Source organism: Marmota monax, unplaced genomic scaffold (genome assembly GCF_021218885.2).
Source record: "Marmota monax isolate L192 unplaced genomic scaffold, Marmota_monax_Labrador192_F-V1.1 WCK01_AAM20220418_F8-fsc00001, whole genome shotgun sequence".
NCBI classification, from domain to species: Eukaryota; Metazoa; Chordata; class Mammalia; order Rodentia; family Sciuridae; genus Marmota; species Marmota monax.
The window spans coordinates 39,055,326-39,077,925 of NW_026693777.1; the positions used below are offsets into that span (position 1 = coordinate 39,055,326).

Below are 22,600 nucleotides of genomic sequence, written 5' to 3' on the forward strand. Positions count from 1 at the left end.
AAAGAAAGAAAGAAAAAATAGATAAAATATTAAAACTGGTTTCCTCTTACAGATTGGCTGATACATCATCACTGAGGAAATAATTTTTATTCTGTACCAGACTATAGAAGATGGTTTTCAATAAACACATTTACCAGAGAAAGAGTATTTGAAATTGGCATATGAGAAATATCTAACAGAGCATTGACCAAAAGAATCCTTTTTTATCCTTCTTCATACTTAATTTATCCTTAAATCATCCTCTTCCTGGCTTGTTCCTCAGGTTATAAAATATAACCTAGAATACCTAGGGCCTCCCCTAGGTATGGCATGGTTCTTGACTATGATGCTCAGCTGCAGTATAGAAGGCTTAAAAATGATTTAGATAACAAGCATGATATTCTTATAAAATAGAGCAGAAAATAAGTTAATCAATATAAATAATTTTCTATTTGAATTAATTTATTTTTAAATTTTTATTTGTTTTTTCCCAATATACATGACAGTAGAGCATATTTGACATATTTAGACAAACATGGAATATATCATATTCTAATTGGGATCAGTCTTGTGGTTGTATATGATGTGGAAATTCACTGTTATATTCAAATGTACATAGGACAGTTGTGTCAGATTCATAAATGGGTTCTGAGGGTTTCTTAATAGAGATTTCTATTTCTTTCCCTATGTTCAGTATATATTTTGTTATTAAGATCTTACAAAGAAATTTATGAGCACATAATTTCTTTAGAACACAATTGCAAACCAAATTTATTGCATATTTCCATTTAGTCATATCCTTCATCTTGGCTGTAGTTGGGTTTTTTAAAAATGGGGGGAAAATTTGAGAGAAGGAAAGTAAGAAGGAGGGGTTTAGTAAGACATTAAGTGGCTCTCCAGGATCAAATTATTTCCTTTTAAGGGAATGTGTATAAATAACTTGGAATGACTGTGTTTCACAGAATTAAAAGTAAAACTTGATTTATTGAAAAAGAATAAGAATATAAACAATACAGAGTATTATATAACATAAGTCTGTTACATGAGTATCTTGTTTCCCTGTGTATTGTGTTAGTAAGATTGCACCAGAAACCTAGAATAATCAGAAGCAGCTCTTGGATGGGGGAAATCTCCTTTTCATTCCATTTAAAATGAGAGCATAATCTTCAGGCATCATGTGACAATGCTAGGATATTTTGTGTGACCATTCTTAGGCTCTCTTTCTCTACCCAATTAGAGCAAATGTCTTTAATGCAACAGAGCTGTCTTTATAGTTCTTTTTTTTTTTTTTTTTTTTTTGGATGTCAAATAGATTTTAGTAAATGGATATAAAGAATGCTACAAAAAAGATGTGTACATTATGATGATTGGCCAACCTAGAGAATCCAACCTTTTGCCCTTATTCATTCCCCAAATTATTCAGATTATGATTTTTGCATGTGAAGATTTAGGCGTTTCTCCTTCATTGTTTTCTTTCTCCTCTTCTTCACAATCTCCATCGGTTTGCTGTTCCAGTTCTCTTGTGATCATTTCAAAATCATTCCCATTTCCATTACTGTGTTGGAATCAGTCATCTTCCCTCCTGTCACTGTGTCTGAATGCGTTTTCCACCTGAGCTGCCTTCTTCTTCTTCTTTTTTTTTTTTTTTTTTTTTTTTTGGTACTGTGAATTGAACTCAGGGACACTCGACCACTGAGCCACATCCCCAGCCCTATTTTGTATTTATTTAGAGACGGGGTCTCACAGAGTTGCTTAAAGCCTTGCTTTTGCTGAGGCTGGCTTTGAACTCTCCATCTTCCTGCCTCAGCCTCCCGAGCCACTGGGATTACAGGTGTGAGCCAATGAGCCCGGCTCCACCTGAGCCTTCTGTTCCCTGATTTGCTTGTCCTACTTTTCCCTTCTCATCTTCCTTTTTCTCACTATCTGACTTACTGTCGGATTTCTGCTGCTTTTTGTTTCAGATTTCTCTTCTTTCTTTTAAGTCTGCTTTTGGTCCTTTGTATTCGTGTGTGTACAGAAGCCTGAAGGGGTCAGTGAAGGCCACATCAACAGTCAGATTTGGCAAGAAACAAAAGTGATGCCTTCCTCCAGTTATGAGCCAGATGATGAGAAAGAGAATGCAGGGAGCAACGGCAAGAAGAATGCTGGCTACAAAACAGCCTGTGCCCACAGTGGGGTGATAGGCACCGGCTTTCATTTCTATTGGCCAAAGAGGGAAGGCTGATTACTGCAATCACAAGAATTAATCCCATGACAAATGTTTTAATTCGAACTGGGTCACAGATCCACACATGAACCTCATTTCTGTTCAGAAAACCTTGATCAGCAGGTGGCTCAAATTTGAATTTTTTCTTAGTTTCCTTCTTTGGGGGAGTTCCTGGAGTTTCCTCCTTTTGGGGTTCTTCCTTTTCACCATCTCTATTTTTCTCTTTTTCCTTTTTTGTCTTTTCTTCCTTTATATTTTCTTTCCTATTCTTTTAATTGATCCATCCCCAAGTGTGTGAAATTCATCATAATGGATGTCTTTCCCTGTGCCCTTGGCACAAATTCCATAAAAATGAACAATAAATTGACCTTTACATCACTGATACAAGGTGACGTGAAGGTTAATTTTCAGTTTTTCCATTTTTTATGCCTTTATCTTACTTTTACCCAGCATGTCTATTTATTTATTTATTTATTTTTTAATTTTTTATTGTTGGCTGTTCAAAACATTTCATAGTTGTTGATATATCATATTTCACAATTTGATTCAAGTGGGTTATGAGCTCCCATTTTTACCCCATATACAGATTGCAGAATCACATCAGTTACACATCCATTGATTTACATATTGCCATACTAGTGTCTGTTGTATTCTGCTGCCTTTCCTATCCTCTACTATCCCCCCTCCCCTCCCCTCCCCTCCCCTCCCCTCCCCTCTTCTCTCTCTGCTCCCTCTACTGACATTCGTTTGTCCCCCTTATATTATTTTTCCCCTTCCCCTCACTTCCTCTTGTATGTACTTTTGTATAACTCTGAGGGTCTCCTTCCATTTCCATGCATTTTCCCTTCTCTCTCCCTTTCCCTCCCACCTCTCATCCCTGTTTAATGTTAATCTTCTTCTCATGCTCTTCAACCCTACTCTGTTCTTAGTTACTCTCCTTATATCAAAGAAGACATTTGGCATTTGTTTTTTAGGGATTGGCTAGCTTCACTTAGCATAATCTGCTCCAGTGCCATCCATTTCCCTGTAAATTCTATGATTTTGTCATTTTTTAATGCAGAGTAATACTCCATTGTGTATAAATGCCACATTTTTTTTATCCATTCATCCATTGAAGGGCATCTAGGTTGGTTCCACAGTCTAGCTATTGTGAATTGTGCTGCTATGAACATCGATGTAGCAGTGTCCCTGTAGCATGCTCTTTTTAGGTCTTTAGGGAATAGACCGAGAAGGGGAATAGCTGGGTCAAATGGTGGCTCCATTCCCAGCTTTCCAAGAAATCTCCATACTGCTTTCCAAATTGGCTGCACCAATTTGCAGTCCCACCAGCAATGTACAAGTGTACCCTTTTCCCCACATCCTCGCCAGCATTTGTTGTTGTTTGACTTCATAATGGCTGCCAATCTAACTGGAGTGAGATGGTATCTTAGGGTGGTTTTGATTTGCATTTCTCTGACTGCTAGAGATGGTGAGCATTTTTTCATGTACTTGTTGATTGATTGTATGTCCTCCTCTGAGAAGTGTCTATTCAGGTCCTTGGCCCATTTGTTGATTGGGTTGTTTGTTCTCTTATTGTCTAATTTTTTGAGTTCTTTGTATACTCTGGATATTAGGGCTCTATCTGAAGTGTGAGGAGTAAAGATTTGTTCCCAGGATGTAGGCTCTCTATTTACCTCTCTTATTGTATCTTTTGCTGAGAAAAAACTTTTTAGTTTGAGTAAGTCCCATTTGTTGATTCTAGTTATTAACTTTTGTGCTATGGGTGTCCTATTGAGGAATTTGGAGCCCGACCCCACAGTATGTAGATCGTAGCCAACTTTTTCTTCTATCAGACGGCGTGTCTCTGATTTGATATCAAGCTTCTTGATCCATTTTGAATTAACTTTTGTGCATGGCGAGAGAAAGGGATTCAGTTTCATTTTGTTGCATATGGATTTCCAGTTTTCCCAGCACCATTTGTTGAAGATGCTATCCTTCCTCCATTGCATGCTTTTAGCCCCTTTATCAAATATAAGGTAGTTGTAGTTTTGTGGATTGGTTTCTGTGTCCTCTATTCTGTACCATTGGTCCACCCGCCTGTTTTGGTACCAGTACCATGCTGTTTTTGTTACTATTGCTCTGTAGTATAGTTTCAAGTCTGGTATCGCTATACCGCCTGATTCACACTTCCTGCTTAGCATTGTTTTTGCTATTCTGGGTCTTTTGTTTTTCCATATGAATTTCATGATTGCTTTCTCTATTTCTACAAGAAATGCCATTGGGATTTTGATTGGCATTGCATTAAACCTATAGAGAACTTTTGGTAATATCGCCATTTTGATGATGTTAGTTCTGCCTATCCATGAACAGGGTATATTTTTCCATCTTCTAAGATCTTCTTCTATTTCTCTCTTTAGGGTTCTGTAGTTTTCATTGTATAAGTCTTTCACCTCTTTTGTTAGGTTGATTCCCAAGTATTTTATTTTTTTTGAAGATATTGTGAATGGAGTGGTTGTCCTCATTTCCATTTCAGAGGATTTGTCGCTGATATACAGGAATGCCTTTGATTTATGCGTGTTGATTTTATATCCTGCCACTTTGCTGAATTCATTTATTAGCTCTAATAGTTTCTTTGTAGACCCTTTTGGGTCTGCTAGGTATAGAATCATGTCATCTGCAAACAGTGATAATTTAAGTTCTTCTTTTCCTATTTTGATGCCTTTAATTTCTTTCGTCTGTCTAATTGCTCTGGCCAGTGTTTCGAGAACTATGTTGAACAGAAGTGGTGAGAGAGGGCATCCCTGTCTTGTTCCAGATTTTAGAGGGAATGCCTTCAATTTTTCTCCATTCAGAATGATGCTAGCCTGAGGCTTAGCATAGATTGCTTTTACAATATTGAGGTATGTTCCTGTTATCCCTAGTTTTTCTAGAGTTTTGAACATAAAGGGATGCTGTACTTTGTCGAATGCTTTTTCCGCATCTATCGAGATGATCATATGATTCTTATTTTTAAGTCTATTGATGTGGTGAATAACATTTATTGATTTCCGTATATTGAACCAGCCTTGCATCCCAGGGATGAATCCTACTTGATCATGGTGCACAATTTTGTTGATAAGTTTTTGTATCCGAGTGGCCAGAATTTTATTGAGGATTTTTGCATCTAGGTTCATTAGAGATATTGGTCTGTAGTTTTCTTTCTTTGAAGTGTCTTTGTCTGGTTTAGGTATCAGGGTGATGTTGGCCTCGTAGAATGAATTTGGAAGTTCTCCCTCTTTTTCTATTTCCCGAAGTAGCTTGAAAAGTATTGGTATTAGTTCCTCTTTAAAGGTTTTGTAAAACTCTGCTGTATACCCATCCGGTCCTGGGCTTTTCTTAGTTGGTAGTCTTTTGATGGTTTCTTCTATTTCCTCAATTGATATTGGTCTGTTTAGGTTGTCTATATCCTCCTGACTCAATCTGGGCAGATCATATGACTTAAGAAATTTATCTATGCCTTCACTATCTTCTAATTTATTGGAGTATAAGGACTCAAAATAATTTTTGATTATCTTCTGTATTTCTGAAGTGTCTGTTGTGATATTGCCTCTTTCATCCCGTATGTTAGTAATTTGAGTTCTCTCTCTTCTTCTCTTCGCTAGCATGGCTAAGGGTCTGTCGATTTTGTTTATTTTTTCAAAGAACCAACTTTTAGTTTTGTCAATTTTTTCAATTGTTTCTTTTGTTTCGATTTCATTAATTTCAGCTCTGATTTTAATTATTTCTTGCCTTCTACTTGGTTTGCTGTTGTTTTGCTCTTCTTTTTCTAGGATTTTGAGATGAAGTATGAGATCATTTATTTGTTGGTTTTTTCTTTTTTTAAGGAATGAACTCCAAGCAATGAATTTTCCTCTTAGAACTGCTTTCAATGTGTCCCATAGATTCCGATATGTTGTGTCTGTGTTTTCATTAATCTCTAAGAATTTTTTAATTTCTTCCTTGATGTCTTCTATAACCCATTGATCATTCAGTAACCTATTGTTCATTCTCCAAGTGATGTATTCTTTTCCCTTCCTTCTTTTATCGTTGATTTTCAGTTCCATTCCATTATGATCAGATAGGATGCATGGTATTATCTCTACTCCTTTATATTGTCTAAGAGTTTCCCTGTGGCATAATATATGATCTATTTTTGAGAAGGATCCATGTGCTGCTGAGAAAAAAGCGTAACTGCTTGATGTTGGGTGGTATATTCTATATATGTCAATTAAGTCTAGGTTATTAATTGTGTTATTGAGTTCTATAGTTTCCTTATTCAACTTTTGTTTGGAAGATCTGTCCAGTCGTGATAGAGGTGTGTTGAAGTCTCCCATGATTATTGTATGGTGGTCTATTAGACTCTTGAACTTGAGAAGAGTTTGTTTGATGAACATAGCTGCACCATTGTTTGGGGCATATATATTTATGATTGTTATGTCTTGTTGGTGTATGGTTCCCTTGAGCAGTATGTAGTGTCCCTCTTTATCCCTTTTGATTAACTTTGGCTTGAAATCTATTTTATTTGATATGAGTATGGATACTCCTGCTTGTTTCCGAAGTCCATATGAGTGATATGATTTTTCCCAACTTTTCACCTTCAGCCTATGTATGTCTTTTCCTATCAAATGCGTCTCCTGTAGGCAGCATATTGTTGGGTCTTGTTTTGTGATCCATTCTACTAGCCTGTGTCTCTTGATTGGTGAGTTTAAGCCATTAACATTTAGGGTTATTATTGAGATATGGGTTGTTCTTCCAGCCATATTTGTTTATTTATGTTACTAAACATGGTTTGTTTTCCTCTTTGATTATTTTCCCCCCTTTAGTGTCCTACCTCCCACTGTTGGTTTTCATTGTTATTTTCCATTTCCTCTTCCTGTAATGTTTTGCCAAGGATGTTTTGAAGAGATGGTTTTCTAGCTGCAAATTCTTTTAACTTTTGTTTATCGTGGAAGGTTTTAATTTCATCTTCCATCCTGAAGCTTAATTTCGCTGGAAACACAATTCTTGGTTGGAACCCATTTTCTTTCAGTGTTTGAAATATGTTATTCCAGGATCTTCTAGCTTTCAGAGTCTGTGTTGAAAGATCAGCTGTTATCCTGATTGGCTTACCCCTAAATGTGATCTGCTTCCTTTCTCTTGTAGCTTTTAAAATTCTCTCCTTATTCTGTATGTTGGGCATCTTCATTATAATGTGTCTAGGTGTGGGTCTCTTATGATTTTGCACATTCGGCGTCCTGTAGGCTTCTAGGATTTGGGGTTCTGTCTCATTCTTCAAGTCTGGGAAGTTTTCTCGTATTATTTCATTGAATAGATTGCTCATTCCTTTGGTTTGAAACTCTGTCCCTTCCTGTATCCCAATGACTCTTAAATTTGGTCTCTTGATGTTATCCCATATTTCTTGGATGTTCTGCTCATGGTTTCTTAACAGTCTTGCTGAGCTGTCTATGTTCTTTTCAAGTTGAAATACTTTATTTTCATTGTCTGATGTTCTGTCTTCTAAGTGTTCTACTCTGCTGGTAGTATTCTCAATTGAGTTTTTAAGTTGGCTTATTGCTTCCTGCATTTCTAGGATTTCTGTTTGTTTGTTTTTTATAACCTCTATTTCCCTGTATAGTTGATCTTTTGCTTCTTGGATTTGTTTATGTAATTCATTGTTGAAGTGATCTTTCATTGTCTGATTTTGCTGTCTGATGTCTTCCTTGAGACTCCAGATCATCTGAAGCATGTAAATCCTGAATTCTTTATCTGACATTCCATCTGCTGCAGCTATTACCTCTTCTAACGTTGAGTTGACCTGCAATGCTTGTGGTCCTTTCTTTCCTTGTCTCTTCATACTGTTCGCGTTCCTTTCTACTTGGTGAAACTGTTGTGCTATTGAATTTTCCCCCTATATATTTATATTGGTCTTGTATAGTTGCAAAGTCTCCCTCGCAGGCGCGGGCGGCGGCTCTGTCCCTCTGCAGGCCTCTGGGGCTGTACTGCCAGTGGGTCGCAGGTCCGCCTACCTTGCAGGCGCGGGGGGGGGGCGGCTCTACCCTTCCTCAGGCCACTGGGCCTGTTCTGTCTCTCGGTTGCAGGTCTGGCCTGTTCTGATGGTGGTCACAGTTCCGTCTACCTTGCAGGCGCGGGGGGGAGGGGGCGGCTCTGCCTCTCAGCAGGCCGCTGCTCCTCTTCTGCCGGTGGGTCACAGGCCCGCCTACCTTGCAGGAGTGATTGGAAGCTCTGTCCCGCCGCGGGCCACTGGGCCTTTTCTGTCGGTGGTCACCGTTCCACCTACCTGGGAGGCGCGGGGGGTGTGGGGCGGCTCTGCCCCTCAGCAGGCCGCTGGGCCTGCTCTGTGCGTGGTCACGGTTCCCTCTACCTTGCCGGTGCAGGGGGAGGGGCTATAGTTCTTTATAGGAAAAAAAAAACACAAAATCTTTTTCTGATGGAAAACACAGATTTCAGTTTGAATGTAACTTTCTTTATGTAGCATGTCTATATGAATGGTGGTGTCTCCCCTTAACTGCAAGGAAACAAGTTTCACAAGCACATTTAATTTGACATTAAGCTCTTAGTTCCCTGTGCTCCTTTATTGCATATAGGCAGCTACAATTTCCTTTCTTCTGTCTGCTGCTTCTTCCATGTTTAGAACTAAGCTGACATCCTCCTGCTTGCCTCTGTAGTGTACTTCCTACTTTCATTGATGAACTTACCCTTGTCCTGCTGATTAACTAAAAATACATTGCCTGCAAAATTTGTTTTTTTTGAGACATTTCAACTTTTCAATATAAGAAAGTATGTAATTTTTCTTTTAATCATTACTGTGTTCCTTTTTAAAATGTAAGAATAAAATAAAATTCAATCAAATGTCAATATGCCCAGTATTGCAAAGTTGATAAGATTTTACTTACCCCTTTCACCTTTTGATGTTCTCTTTCTCTATAGCTCAAGATTTACCACAAAATAATAAATGATGATTGATTCTCATAATGAAATCTTTTGAACACTTGCTTAGATCTCTGAAGGTATAAAGCAATGTCAAGTTGTATAATTCTTACTTAATATCATAATTTTCATCCAGGTCTTGTGGTGCACACCTGTGGTTCTCAGAAGACTGGGCAGGAAGATCACGTGAGTCTAGGAGTTCCAGGCCAGCCAGGGAAACATAGTGAGTCCCATTGTCAAAACAAAACAAATTTTAATTCTTAAATGATCAAAGTAATTTTTTACTCCACCAAAGATTTTTATTGCCCTCCAAACTCTAGTGGTTTGTGACTTTGTTGAAATCTAACTCTTTATGTATTTATTCATTCATGCATACCATGTTTATTCAAGAGATATTTATTGAGCATCTATTGGGTACCAAATACACAGATGTTTAAATTAAAGGAGTATGGAAGGAAAGAGGATTGTATATATACTTAGAGGATCATTGAAGGGTAGACATCAGGCTACCTGCCTATCTTTACACAACTCTGTGGTCTACCACTGCGTAAAGAAACAGATCTCATAAGTGGCACAGCTCGTAAAATATGTGCCCAGAGTACCTAGATTCAAATCCCACTTTTGTTACTTTTAGCTATAGGACCTCAGAAAACATTTTAACTCTTTGTCTCTTTGCATGTAAAATTAGAAAATTATAGTAGCTACCTCATCACTAATCAAATGAGTCAATATTTGTAAAGTATTTTAAACAGTATTCAGCACAAACTAACCTTTATACTTTAAAATAACTAAAATATATTATGTATGTTATGAAGTTTAAATGAATTTAAACATAAGTGAAATGCTTAGATCTCTACTTCAAGTGCTCAATGAAAATTAGTTTTAATTATTATTCCTGAACGTTCCCCTTCTAGGAAGCTCAGGCCTCTTTTGCAAGAATTTTTACACATATTTCAGTCTACAAGACCTTGTCACTCAATCATCACTGGCTTGAGCAGAAAGAAAGCACCTAACCAAAAGCAGATGTTCCACCATAAGCAACTGGAAGAATCTAATCATCCCTCTCTGGAATTTCCAATGAGGATATAGAAGAGAGTAGGCAAGGCAGTCAGGTAGCAAGAGGTGAAAGAATAATCACACAGAGAAATCCCCAGGGACTGGTAAAATTCTGAATCTATTCCCAGCAGACGAAGAGAAGGGATCCTAGGACCCCTGATGCTTACTTAGTTACACACCTAGATCCAAGATCCAAGTGGTCTTCCTATCTCCTAAGGCTACTGTGTTTTCTGTTTGTCCTATAAGACCTCATGTTGTGTCCTCTTGTTGTGTACTAAAGCCATGGCCATATCTCCTTTACATGTTAATGAGTGACCACCATGATGTATTAATATGGCTTGAAATTTAAAAAGCCTCGTCACTAAATCAGAGGGAGCTAAGGCACAGAGCGATTTCAAAAGCTGGCTCTCAATCCTATGTAAATATCAGAATCACCTGTACTGATTTTCACATGCATAACCTAGGCCCTATCACACAGATGCTAATTCATAGGCTGGAGGGAAGCCTAAACATTAATATCTAAAATTCCATAGACATTACTGATGTACACCACAGGCTGAGAATTATCAGGGGTATTCAGAGAAGATGCAAGTCCAGGCCAGGGAAGAGGGGGCACAAAAGTGAGGATGGCTTGTGCTTAAAGATGTCACTATCTTGTGACTGCCTCACTAATTATGTACCAAGGACACTTTTCCAGTATGGAGGATGATCTTTCTAGAATGTATTGCACTCTTTCAAAATATTGACTGGCTCCCTGCTGGACATGAAATATAGCCCAAAACCTATAATGCAACATAAAGGAATCCATGGAAGTACTTCCTTCTGCACTACAGATTTCCAGTCACATCTACCTTGTGGTCATTCTTGAACATTCTATGTGCCATTAAATCTTCATGCCTTTAATTCATGCTGATCTCTGGGCTGAGTTGTCCTTTCCTACTCTTTCAGTCTGCTGCAAAGCAAAAGTTGTAAGAATAATAACAACTTAGAAATCATGGTATGCTTTCCTCAAGCACCATTACATCTCTTCCTCATGTGGCTATCTTGAGAAAGAGATATACTATTAATTTGAGCTTTATCATCCTGACAGTGAAGTTCACACCTAACCTGTGTGAACTTTACCATTACCTAACCAGTAACTGATACACAGTAGAAGGTCAATAAGGATTGGCCAGAAATAGGCAACTGGAAAAAGTTTTGTAACATCAGAGGCCAAGATTATTTTTAATTGTTTTTACACAATACTTTCCAAGGTTGAAACCTCAACCTTTCTAAACCCAGATCCATTGACATGCCATGAAATCCTCCATAATGTCCTCTATCTTAGTGCTCAACTTATAAAGATTAATAATAATATTTACTGGTTTCAAATACTCCATATGTGCCAGGAAGTGTGCTAAGGGCTTTAAGACACATCATAGGGCTGCTTTACCAAGGAGGATAGACAGAGGCTTAGGAAAGTGAAACAACTTACTGGAGGGTACCCAACTAATAAGCTGGAGAGCCAGCCCATCGATTAGAGTTCATGTGCTTGACCCACATGAGATATCACTGCTCTACTCAGCCATTACATTGTTTTGCTTGTCTTAAGGTTAATTATTAACATGCATTTCTTCTCTATCCCTAAAACTCTTTGGGTTTAGGAAACATCACAGATCATACACACACAACACATATCCATGATGCTTTAACCTTTAACAAATATCTAGCAAGTTTATTAATATGAATATGACAAGAATCCTTAGAAGAGGGAGATCCAATTTCATCCATCTCTATTTATCTGTATTTTCATTACACCTCATCAGATTCATCTAGAATGATATACTTGATAAACCTTTCACCTGATCCAGGCTTCCTTTACCCTGCCTTCCTTCCCATGAAGGTCAAATGAGATAAGCCATAAGATTTCATCTAGGAAAGCATAAAATGTTGATAAATTTCTTTTACCTCTCCCCACCCCACCCCACCCCGGCAACTTACCCTGCTCCAGCAAGACAGTCATGGACATTAAGAAGTATCTTATCTAGTAAGCTCTTTATCTCAAAAGATTGGGTTGCTCTATTTCTCAATACTGTTTATGTTTGCTGAAGCTAGTAGGCTCCTGACCATTATATGCATGCCACAGTGAAGGTAAATAATACAAAATATGAGTGAATCCAGAAATCCCAATTTTCTAGACTATCATCAGATAAATTATATTCTCATCTCTCTGAAGCACACCTCTGCCAAGCTTTTGATGGAAGTCATACCTGTTTCTGCATTCTTTATTCTTGAGGTTTTCTTCCTCACTGAACTCAGTGACAACTATTCCACCTCTCTTTACTCATCTTATTTACATTATTTTGACCTGGATCTCTTGACGATTTTCACTACGTCCAAACCTGTCTGGCTTACAGGTGGTTCTCATTGCAACCCATTTAAGAATATCAACAGTGGTTTAGCAACAGTGACTCTGTTCACCCAAACAGCTTGTGACAGTCCATGCACAGATTTTTATCTCTTTACATAAAACTCCATCAATGTTGCAGGCAAAGACACAGAAACTTAAAACCATATGTTTCTGATATTTGGGGGATTTTTCCCCTTAGGCTTTGTGAATAGAAAAGAGATATCACATCTTCCTTGTGCTTTCACTGGCAAAAAGGTTCATTTGCACAACCTAAAGTCATTTGAGAATGAATCTCCATAATGTCTCATTATTAGTTCTGTCTAAAATTATGAAGATAGCAACACATGTTCACATATGAGAAACACTCAGTTAATCACTCCTGCCCAAGATCAATGTTTTACAGTTGTTCATTCTTAATGACATTTCAGCTACCACTACTACAAAACATTTAGAATGGGGACTCTGCAATGTTCTCACTGCTGATAAAAAATAAATAAATAAAAATAAGGAAGAATTCAAGTTTTTTTGTTATTGGTATTGTTATTTTTTTTAACTCAATTGCTAACAATAGAGCATTTAGTTGTGGGAAGTCCACTGAGATTTTCAGGTCTGCCTTCCTCTAATATTTTGCATTCTGATTATTGTGATCACATCAGGTGCCCTTTCCTAGTTTCTGTAACTAATTAGCTAAACTGTACTGTGAAGTGCTAGGACTTCTGCTAAGCAGATTGCACATTTAATCTAATTTTTGTAAGAGATGGACACAAAATTATTAAACTCATTTAACAGATGAAGAAATTGAGGCCTAAAGAGGTTTGGTATATCTTTGGGAACACTTACCCAGTAACAATAGACCTGGGATTTGAAACCAGCCATGTCTGGTTCCAAAGTCAAACTTCTGACCACACGAGCCACTTACAAAGATGCTGACCAATCTGCAATATCCACAAAGGGCCTTCAGTCCCAGTCAGATTCCGATGGCATTTCTGACTGTTTTATCCTTGTGCACAAGCCATACAATCAAACCAATGACACTGGCCTCTAAGCAATTGCTCTGTCCTTGTTCCTCTGGCCATACAATGGAATTGGAAAGAATCTGAGACCAGTGATACCTTTCTCCATTTAAATTATATTGAAAGGATTTTTCCAGAACATATTCTCTGTTGTCATCTGGTCAGTCTCTCTACTACCTTATTTCAAATTATTTTAGCCAGTGTCCTGTGGCTATGCAGTAAAAACTGCCCAGGTTTTAGTATCCTTAAAAATAAATTTTCATGTCAATTCTTTACCCTCTCTTTCCCCTACCCGACATAAAAAAAACCTCCCAAATTCCTAATTCTCCTGACCAGAGGAACAGGGAATTGCATAACAATTTGCAATATATCTTTCCAAGTACTCTTTTAGGGGTCTCTGACATTATTCCGAGTGACTGTGTAAGAGCAAAGTCGAGGCTCTGAAACTGTTCTCTGCTATAGAGTGACAGGTAATTTAAGATTTTAAAAAAACTTTTGCCCTAGATAATACTTGAAAATCCAGCCACATATAAAGCCATGCTTTCACCTCTTTAAATCTGTTCTGGGGCCTCAATTCCTTGTTTCTCAGCCTACATATGCTATCATATATAATGTCCGTGGAAACATATTGATTTAAAGATCAAGTCAGCAATGGAATTGGGCTCTTTGCAAGTTACCTTGGTTTAACTACTGAAAACCTCTGTAATTGCCTCTGAGACTTGAGTCACTGGAACTTTAATTCACTGTGCTCTCACATGAAGGAACTTAACTGCCCACTCTAGGCTCCCACCCCTCCTAAATGCCTTTGGAAGGGAATGCCAGACCAAGCAAACAGCCTATTTGTGGGCATAGGGGGCAACTCTGTAAAATCTCAGCCACAGAATAACGTGCTGAGTATTACCCATCTGTGAGACTGGTTGTTTGCCATAGCTGTCTGGGGAATCATACCTCCTATGACAGTCATGAATTTTAAAAAGTACCCATTGACCTCTGACCTGTTGGTTTTGAGAAGGTGAATAAGCAAACAGTAGGATGATGATTCAAAGTTAAGCACAATTCAAGGAAAACCTGGAGGAGAGGTCAGAGCAGTGAAAGAGAAGGCAAAGCAATGGCTTCTCCAGGAAGAACTTCCATTTCCCTCCTGGGACTTGTGGATTTCCCACACTTTCCTAGGAAACCATGTAGATTACATATCCAACATTTGCATATACATTTCCTTGCATTTAAAGGGCACTTTTCCACAAAAGTCCAAAGCATTTTCTTATTTAGAGTAGTGAGTTTTTCTTCACTCATTTCCCAGATACAGGCACAGAAAAATTACATGTAAAATAATGCTAGAACTAATTTTCAGTTGAACTCTTTCTCAACCAACTGTACTTTGTGCATACATGCATAAGTATGTGCTGAAGATGTTAACATTATTTGAGGCCATGTGATAATGAGTATCTTAATGTTTTCGTATGTGTGTATGTTTCCTGTCTAGACAGCTAAGTGAGTTATCTCTGTCAGTTCATCAGCAAGAAACAATATTGAAAATAATTTCCTTTCCTACTATTTGCATGGAGAAGTAAAAGTCATTGTGTAAAAAGAAAAAAAAAAAAGAAATGCTTTTCACTCCAAGGCTTTTCACACTTCTATGCTTCCCCCCGCCCCCCCGCCCATAATTTAAACCTCAAACTGTAACCTTTCTAGTTCATTATTTAGGTCAGACCTTTTTCAATCTAGTAGACTTCTTACTGTGGTTTAATAAGAAAATCAAAGAGTATCAGTATGTTTCATAGCCATATTCATAAAAGACTGAAAAGTAAAGTATTACAAGTGGCAACAAGCCATAAGGTAGACAGAACACATTCTCTCTCAAACTGTTTCTCCTCTCCCACAGAAATGGCAACAATCCTCTTGTTGACTATTAAATATTAGCAGAATGAAGGTTTCAATAAAATATAATGTGTCATACTGTATGGTATGGTCAAGGGAACAGATCTGAGGGATTAATAGAGATTTTCTGTATCCAGAAGGTGGCTCCTTCTAACTTGTCCACAAACACTGGTCTCAGAAGTTTCATGGTGGAAAAGAAAAGCTAAAACTACCATGGATATTCTCTAAACTATATTCCAAAATGGCAGGGCCAATTTTCCCAAGTTCCCTAGATGGCAAAAAAAAAAAAAAAAACAAGGCACAGAGAATAAGCAACCAAGCAAATGTTTCAGAATTCTTGTTTCCCATAAATACAGAGATCTTGTAATTATCTCAAGAGCCATACATTATTTATTTGGTCCCATGCCTTAACGAAGAAAGACTCAATGTTTATCATATTAAAATGGGAAGCTAAGGGATCATGAGGAAATAAAGGAGAAAAGCATGGTTCTTAATGAATCTGGCCTTATGTTTCTTCAATTTTTTTTTTTACCAGCAATTTTATGCTCTGCAGGTAGTAAACAGAAATGGTGACAGCCAAACATGCATGTTGCATCATAACAAACCCTATGGATCTGCAAACAGTTGTTTAAGGTGCTCCTTTCCATTGGGAAAAACAATAGCATTTATTAGCAGCGTTTCACTCCACTCACATGATTTGTGTGTTCTTCACTCTCAAAGTGTCAGCTGTCAAATGAAATGATGGGGACTGACAGTTCAGAATTTTAAAAGTTCAGCTCCTTTCAAATGCACTAAATGAACAAGAGCTGCCTAATTTAGGCTGAAGAAAAAGCAACAAAAATCCCCTGTAAGTATGCAAGGTTTTATTCTACTTTTACATGCTTAGTATGCACAGAGAATGTTAAATACTTTTCAGCTGGATACACTGTTAATTCTATGAGTGAGAAAGATTTCATTAGGTAAGCTTCAGGCAAGAGTGGGCTACAAATGGAATTCCCTTTTATTTTCTGAAATTCACAGTATATGACCCATATCCAATGATAAATGGTCTATAAACTCTCTTGCTGTATTTAATTGCATAAACTTCCATTATATTCTACTATTAACACGGGAACACTTTGACACAAAATGTCAGAAGGGAAAAAAAGGAGTAAAAAACCAAAGGTTTCACTCTTAACAAAGTCAAAATAATGTTAGTATCCCTCAGAATCGTGTTCCACATGTAAGTTTGAAGCATACAGTTTTAAATATTTTTTCAACCAATTAGTTACTTTTAATTTTGGTAGCACGAAAATCTATTAATCACTATTTAATTATCTAGAGCTCTTGCCTGCCTAATTAGTGCTTTCCGTATTGCATCTTCAACTAAACTGGGGACCCTATCAACTCATTTATCTGCTACGTATTTGGTGCTCTGGTGAGTTAATTAATGAAAAAAAGAAAAAAAAACTCATTTAAATGGTTCATTCAAAAAAAAAGCTTATTAAACACTTTGAACATTAAATAAGCCGACTGATTTTATTGGGTTTTCATTGCCCTAAAAAGCATTATATAAATGCAAAATCCCATGTGACATTTCTTGGTAAATATACATTGTCAATGGAATCAGAAGAAGCGGTGATCAGTTGAGTAACAATCCCTCTTAAGTACACCGCCTGAGGCAGCAGGCTTTTGAAATCTTTTATAAAAAAATGGGGACAATGATTAGACATAAGATTTCATTTGGAATTTTCTGGTGTGAGTCAGGAATACTAAACGTGATTGTAAATGAAATTACATTGTTATATTCTAGGTAATGTAGTGTAAAATGCACTATACTATAACTATGCTTATAATACTGAAGAAAACAAAGATAGGGTAATTTCCTGAATCCCACCCGTCCCTCCACCACATCTCCCTCTTGCTTTGCCTTACTGAGGGGCTCTGCACGTTTCCTCCAGCATCTAACTCAGATGGCAGCTCCTCTGGGAACGTTTTCCCAAGTCTATGCTTGGGAACCTTCCTGAATGTTCCTGGCATAAGCCTTTGTCTACACTTCCTACATGGAGGCAGTGGACTGTGGTAGTATAGAACCTTAGCCTCAGCCACCAACTAGGTTGTTAGGACTAAATGAAATGGGCTAAGTAAAGCATCTAGTGCAGGGACTAACACATCATAAACACATTATAAGCACTACTCCTTTTTCTTCTTCTTAGATCACACTCTACTGTACTTGTACATTCTGACACTTCTCCTGGTTCCTCACCTTTTCAAGGGAAGAGAAATACAACCTATTTTTCATACTTCCAAAACCTACTACTGTGCCTGACACAGTGAGCATTCACATAAATTCCTGTAATAACCGAATAGAACAAAGATCTGCAGTAACAAGTCTAAGAGATTCATTAATGAAATAAGCAAACTGAAGTCAAATTGCCCCTCCTTCTTATACAGGCAGTGGGAATTCTGAGACACAAACCATACCTATTAAGTGGTTAGGACATAATTCACCCTCAAAAATATTAGCTGTTTAGCTATTATTAACACCTACACTGTTTGCTCTAGATCTCCAATAGACTGTCAAATAGATACAAATATCTGATTCCTCATTCGAGTATTCATTCTGGGTCTCACCAGTTAAGGAATTGTCCATAGGAAATCAAAAGTTGTCATAGCATGAAAATATTCACTAGTGAACTGACCACTTATAAAATTAGTACCAAGTCAAAATCTCCTTGGCAATTAGCATAGCACCTATCTTCTCCACAGAGTTAACATCTTGATCTTACTAATAATCTGATGACTACAGGCTTTCTATGCAAATAGAAATACAAATTAAAAAGTTAAAGTGAATAACTTTTTCAAAATGCAGAGCAACCAGTTAAGAGGTAAAATTTCTGTAGGTGAAGCAATTGTAAAGGAGGGAAATGAAAAAGATGCTGAGATTCAAATAAGACAATTTAAAAGCCAAATAACCAGAAAACCTACTTTAAAATTTATACCATTTTTCCTAGGAACATGTGAGTAATTTTTATTGCAACTTAAACTTGGTTTTTAAAATATTTTCATTTATTTTAAAGTTTGTAGATAAAGTCCAACCAGATCTTTTCTTTCCCCACTATTGCTAATGAAATTCTGGTTTCAATTCTAAATGGATTCACTGCAAGCAGCCTTTTCTGGTGGATTCACTTCAAGTGGCCTTACACACTGGCTTGAGAGAATAGATGTTATTTGATGTTACCACCAACAACACTTCTCTAGTCATGTCCCATCATCCTCTGGTGGCTCACAAAGAAGCCCAAGATACTATCCTCTATCCAAGATAGCATTCTCTATCCAAGTTCATAGCCAATTCACTTTTAAAGAGAAAGCAAGTAAAGTTCTGTACAGAGATTTTAATGAAATGACCTCTATCTCAAGATAAGTCTCAGCATGGTATGATCCACCCTTTTCAGGGCCATTTTCTCTCAGAGAAATAAGTTAATGGAAAGATATTAATTCTCCTACGCTAGGAAATGGGTCTTTTAATCCACAAGGGCTCCATAGCAAATCATTTCAGTGCCAGATACCCCAGTGCTCCAAAGAGTCAATGTTAATCATGTCTTCCTATAATATAATATTTCCATGTTATGTACAATGTTCCAGAATGTGTTGAGTCCTCTCTTACCATATTTTTCTTCCTGACACAACCACAAGTTGGGTAAGAAAAGAGAGAATTTATAAAACATTTTTTTCATCTATTTTTCTCTCTCATGTTGAAATCACTAAAAGGAAAGATGCATAATACTAAACTATTTATATTTTATTATGTAATACTTCTAAAAACATATTAAAGCTCAATATTCTTCGAAGCTATTCTATGGTCTGTGACTATCTTTTATCCAGGGATATTTACTTTATATCATTTGTAATTGTACATTATACGTCCTGTGTTTTTCAAAAGTGACAAGGTAAGTACTTTTGTTTGCATTTTAGTGATGCATTTAAAGAAAAACTCCAGTACATTCATCAGAATGCTAAGGTAATCTTTTTTTCTCCATCCTCCTGTCAAGTGAGTTCAGCTCTAATTCAGGCAAATTCCTGACAGATATCAGAGTTCTATTTACTGATCATCTATTCTTCCCATTGGGATCATGATATTTTAAGTGAAAAAATCTAAAAGATTTATTGCTAATGGGATTCTACAAATGTTATCTTTGTTCTGGGTAAAAGTAATATATGATCCTGGCTTTGGAGAGTGTCTTTAATGTTCCTTTTTTGAATATGTATAACTCATTAGAGACTAAGAACAGACAGTATCTCATCATTTTTCCTACCTTACCTTAAAATATCTGCATTTCGTCTGTTTGAAAATAATATAAACTTGTGATTTAATTGATGTCATAACTTCGATTCATCACCACATTCATTGTAAACAAAGAGTCTCTGAATAATGAACAAAATGCTTATTGTTCACCAGAAGAAAGGTCATAACATGTTATATTTACATTTATGTCGTATCTTATTACTAAATCTGTATAAACCATCTCCCTTTATTATTTCTGAATGGGAGACTGATGATAAGTGCTATTTTCAAGATTCTTTTAATCCTTTTTATTTGTCTAGGTAATTTGTGGGCTGAAGCATTACAAGGCTAACTCTCTGTTTGGCTTGTTACATTATTAGGGATTTGTAGCTCCCTAAAATCAAGAATGAGTTCCTAAATGTAACATTTGCATGGGTCGACAGCTTCAGGGGAGAGGGGTCAGCAGCCCTGGTGAAGGAAGAAGAAATCTGTCTGCATGATCCTAATTTGCTTTGAATAATAGACATTGGGCTTGGAATTGGGAATGATTTGTTATTAGGCTAAGCAGCAGGGAAGCTTATGGCTTATTATTTTTACTCTGGCTACAACTGAAGCAATGGGTGAGTAATGAGAGGGCCATAGATAATCATAATGATACTAGACGATGAATCGTGTGTGCCTGGGTGATAGTGCAAGTTTATCAGACTGTGAAGGCCGGTAAGTTAATACACACTATAAATATTCAGATTACTCAAGCCTTTATTACATCTGCAAATAGCTACTGGCATGTTTTCCTTTCCCACTTTATAATTTTGATGATTCTGACTCCAAACCTTACCTTACCCATGTAGGAATTTAAATTAAATGTATCATATTGTAGTAGGAAAAGAAAAATGCACCCACGGCCACCTGATCATCACACAATTAAAGCACTGACATTAACAATTTTTGTTTTCCTTGGTTTTCTGTTTTGTTTTCTTTTGTTCATGGGACACCTGGAAATTGATTGCTTACCTAGTACAAGTCTCTCCAGTTTCTCCCTTCCCCATCCCTCCCCACTCAGCGAACTGGGCTCACCCAAGCTTTCTCATTTGCCATGCTCTGTCCCTTGTTGAAACTAAAGAGAATACAGGATCAGTCCTCTTTCTTTCTCAAGTATAAAGTCTTCAGAATTCAATTCAATGAGGTTGTATTTGTTACAATGAACGCAGATTGTTCAATGGGGCAGATTTAAGAAATACTGAAAAGAGTGCATGGGCTCACAGGGTGGGGGCTACTGTGTGGGGGGTGTGGTTTTATACATCACCCCATGTTTGTTAAGGTCTAAAAGTACTGAAAAGGATTTGTTCTGTTTGTGTAAAGGGCCTCCGTGCTCTGGGTCTCTAAGATGTAATGCTCAGCTCTTTTGCACATGAGCTTTCTCTTGATCTTGGGCTTGACATGACCAAATGCAGAGACCCTCGGGACTGACCCACACCGTTGCTCCAACCCAGCAACCAAGGAATGTACCACCTAAACAACCAAGTGTCTTCTTTTAGCATGCTGTTTATATTAACATTATAAACATTTAATATTAAACATTTAATATTAATTTGGACCATTGTTTCTGTATATGCTGCTATTTTTTAATCACCATTTTTTGACTAAATATTTTCACTTAAGAAATTAACTATCATTAAAAGGCTTGAGATCTCCCAGGAGAATGAAGATTTTTTCATCATATAAGGTGATCTAAAAAATTATTAGAGTCATTGGCAATATTAATAATGTTGAAGAGAGTTCCAAACCATAGGGCTGCATACTCTAGTTACAAAATGCCAGTCACAGACTTGGCTTCTGTGGCTTGACTCCACCATTGCCCTGTGCCCTCTGATTGGGAATTCCATACAACTCCATCCCATTGTTTTCTGTGATGCATTGACCAAAGGACTTAAAGCCAGTTCATCAGCATAGAAAGAATGGAGCCCTGGAACACAGGTGGATATTTATCCGAGTGTGAGAGTGTTCAGTAGGCTGGACTTCACAGAGTACGACCCCAAATTAGTTTTCTTCTCCATTACTATTTTAAGAAATTCTGTTAAATCTCCTTTCTGCTCTCTTGGAAAATGTTTTAGGAAGTTCCCTGTAGTTTTATGGTCACTTTAGGGTATTTGAGCAGTATTATTTTCAGTTGTAAAAATATCCAATCTAATCTAAATCAAAACTATTCATTCCAAAGCTAGCTCCCCTGCCCCAGCACATGCCTGGATCACAAGCAAGGACCCGAAGAGGGAAAACAGGGGCAGAGAGTGCCGTCTGGGTCTTCTCTTGTTTGATCCCCCTCCTAACCTGCTGCCTGTCTGTTTCAGGATCCTCCAAGGTTGGGAGCGGGGGAGCTGTCTGAGTGGGAGAAATGGAAGGATAAAGCTTTGCTTGATTGATGCTTATGTAATATGCTCCTCTCCCTTCAGATCCTTCATCTCATGGACTGGTTTGGGGGCTCTTTGGAGGTTCCCAGATGGGACCCCTTTGCTGCATAGGCAATTCATGCTCATCCTAATCATTTCTGATTCTCCTCAGCTTTTAACTTGGTGCTATATTCATGGACTTTTATCCCTGGTAGGCAGCACTCAAGTGCAGGATCTTTTCTGAATGGCTCTACACATTAGTAATAGAGATAGCTTTGCGCAGTGGCAGTATGGTAGCCAATGAGGTTTATCCGAGGCGCGATTATTGCTAATTGAGATAGATATCTAGGGGTCCATAGAAAAACTCAGCATCAATGTCCCTCAAACTCTAGGACAAGTAACTTCTACATGACTCTCTTCAGGCTCTGCTCCCATTCAGTGGCAGTCTTGGATTACAAATCCCAGCTGAGAAATGATTTATTTCTTCTTGCAGATCCTTCTCAT

General features: G+C 37.5%; 2 pseudogenes; one reads left to right on the forward strand and one right to left on the reverse strand.

Moving 5' to 3' along the window:
• Positions 1-1,398: 1,398 nt before the first annotated feature.
• LOC124104071 (translocation protein SEC62-like) lies at positions 1,399-13,430 on the reverse strand (annotated as a pseudogene).
• An 8,937-nt stretch (positions 13,431-22,367) lies between these two features.
• LOC124104849 (U4 spliceosomal RNA) lies at positions 22,368-22,444 on the forward strand (annotated as a pseudogene).
• The last annotated feature ends 156 nt before the right edge of the window (positions 22,445-22,600 follow it).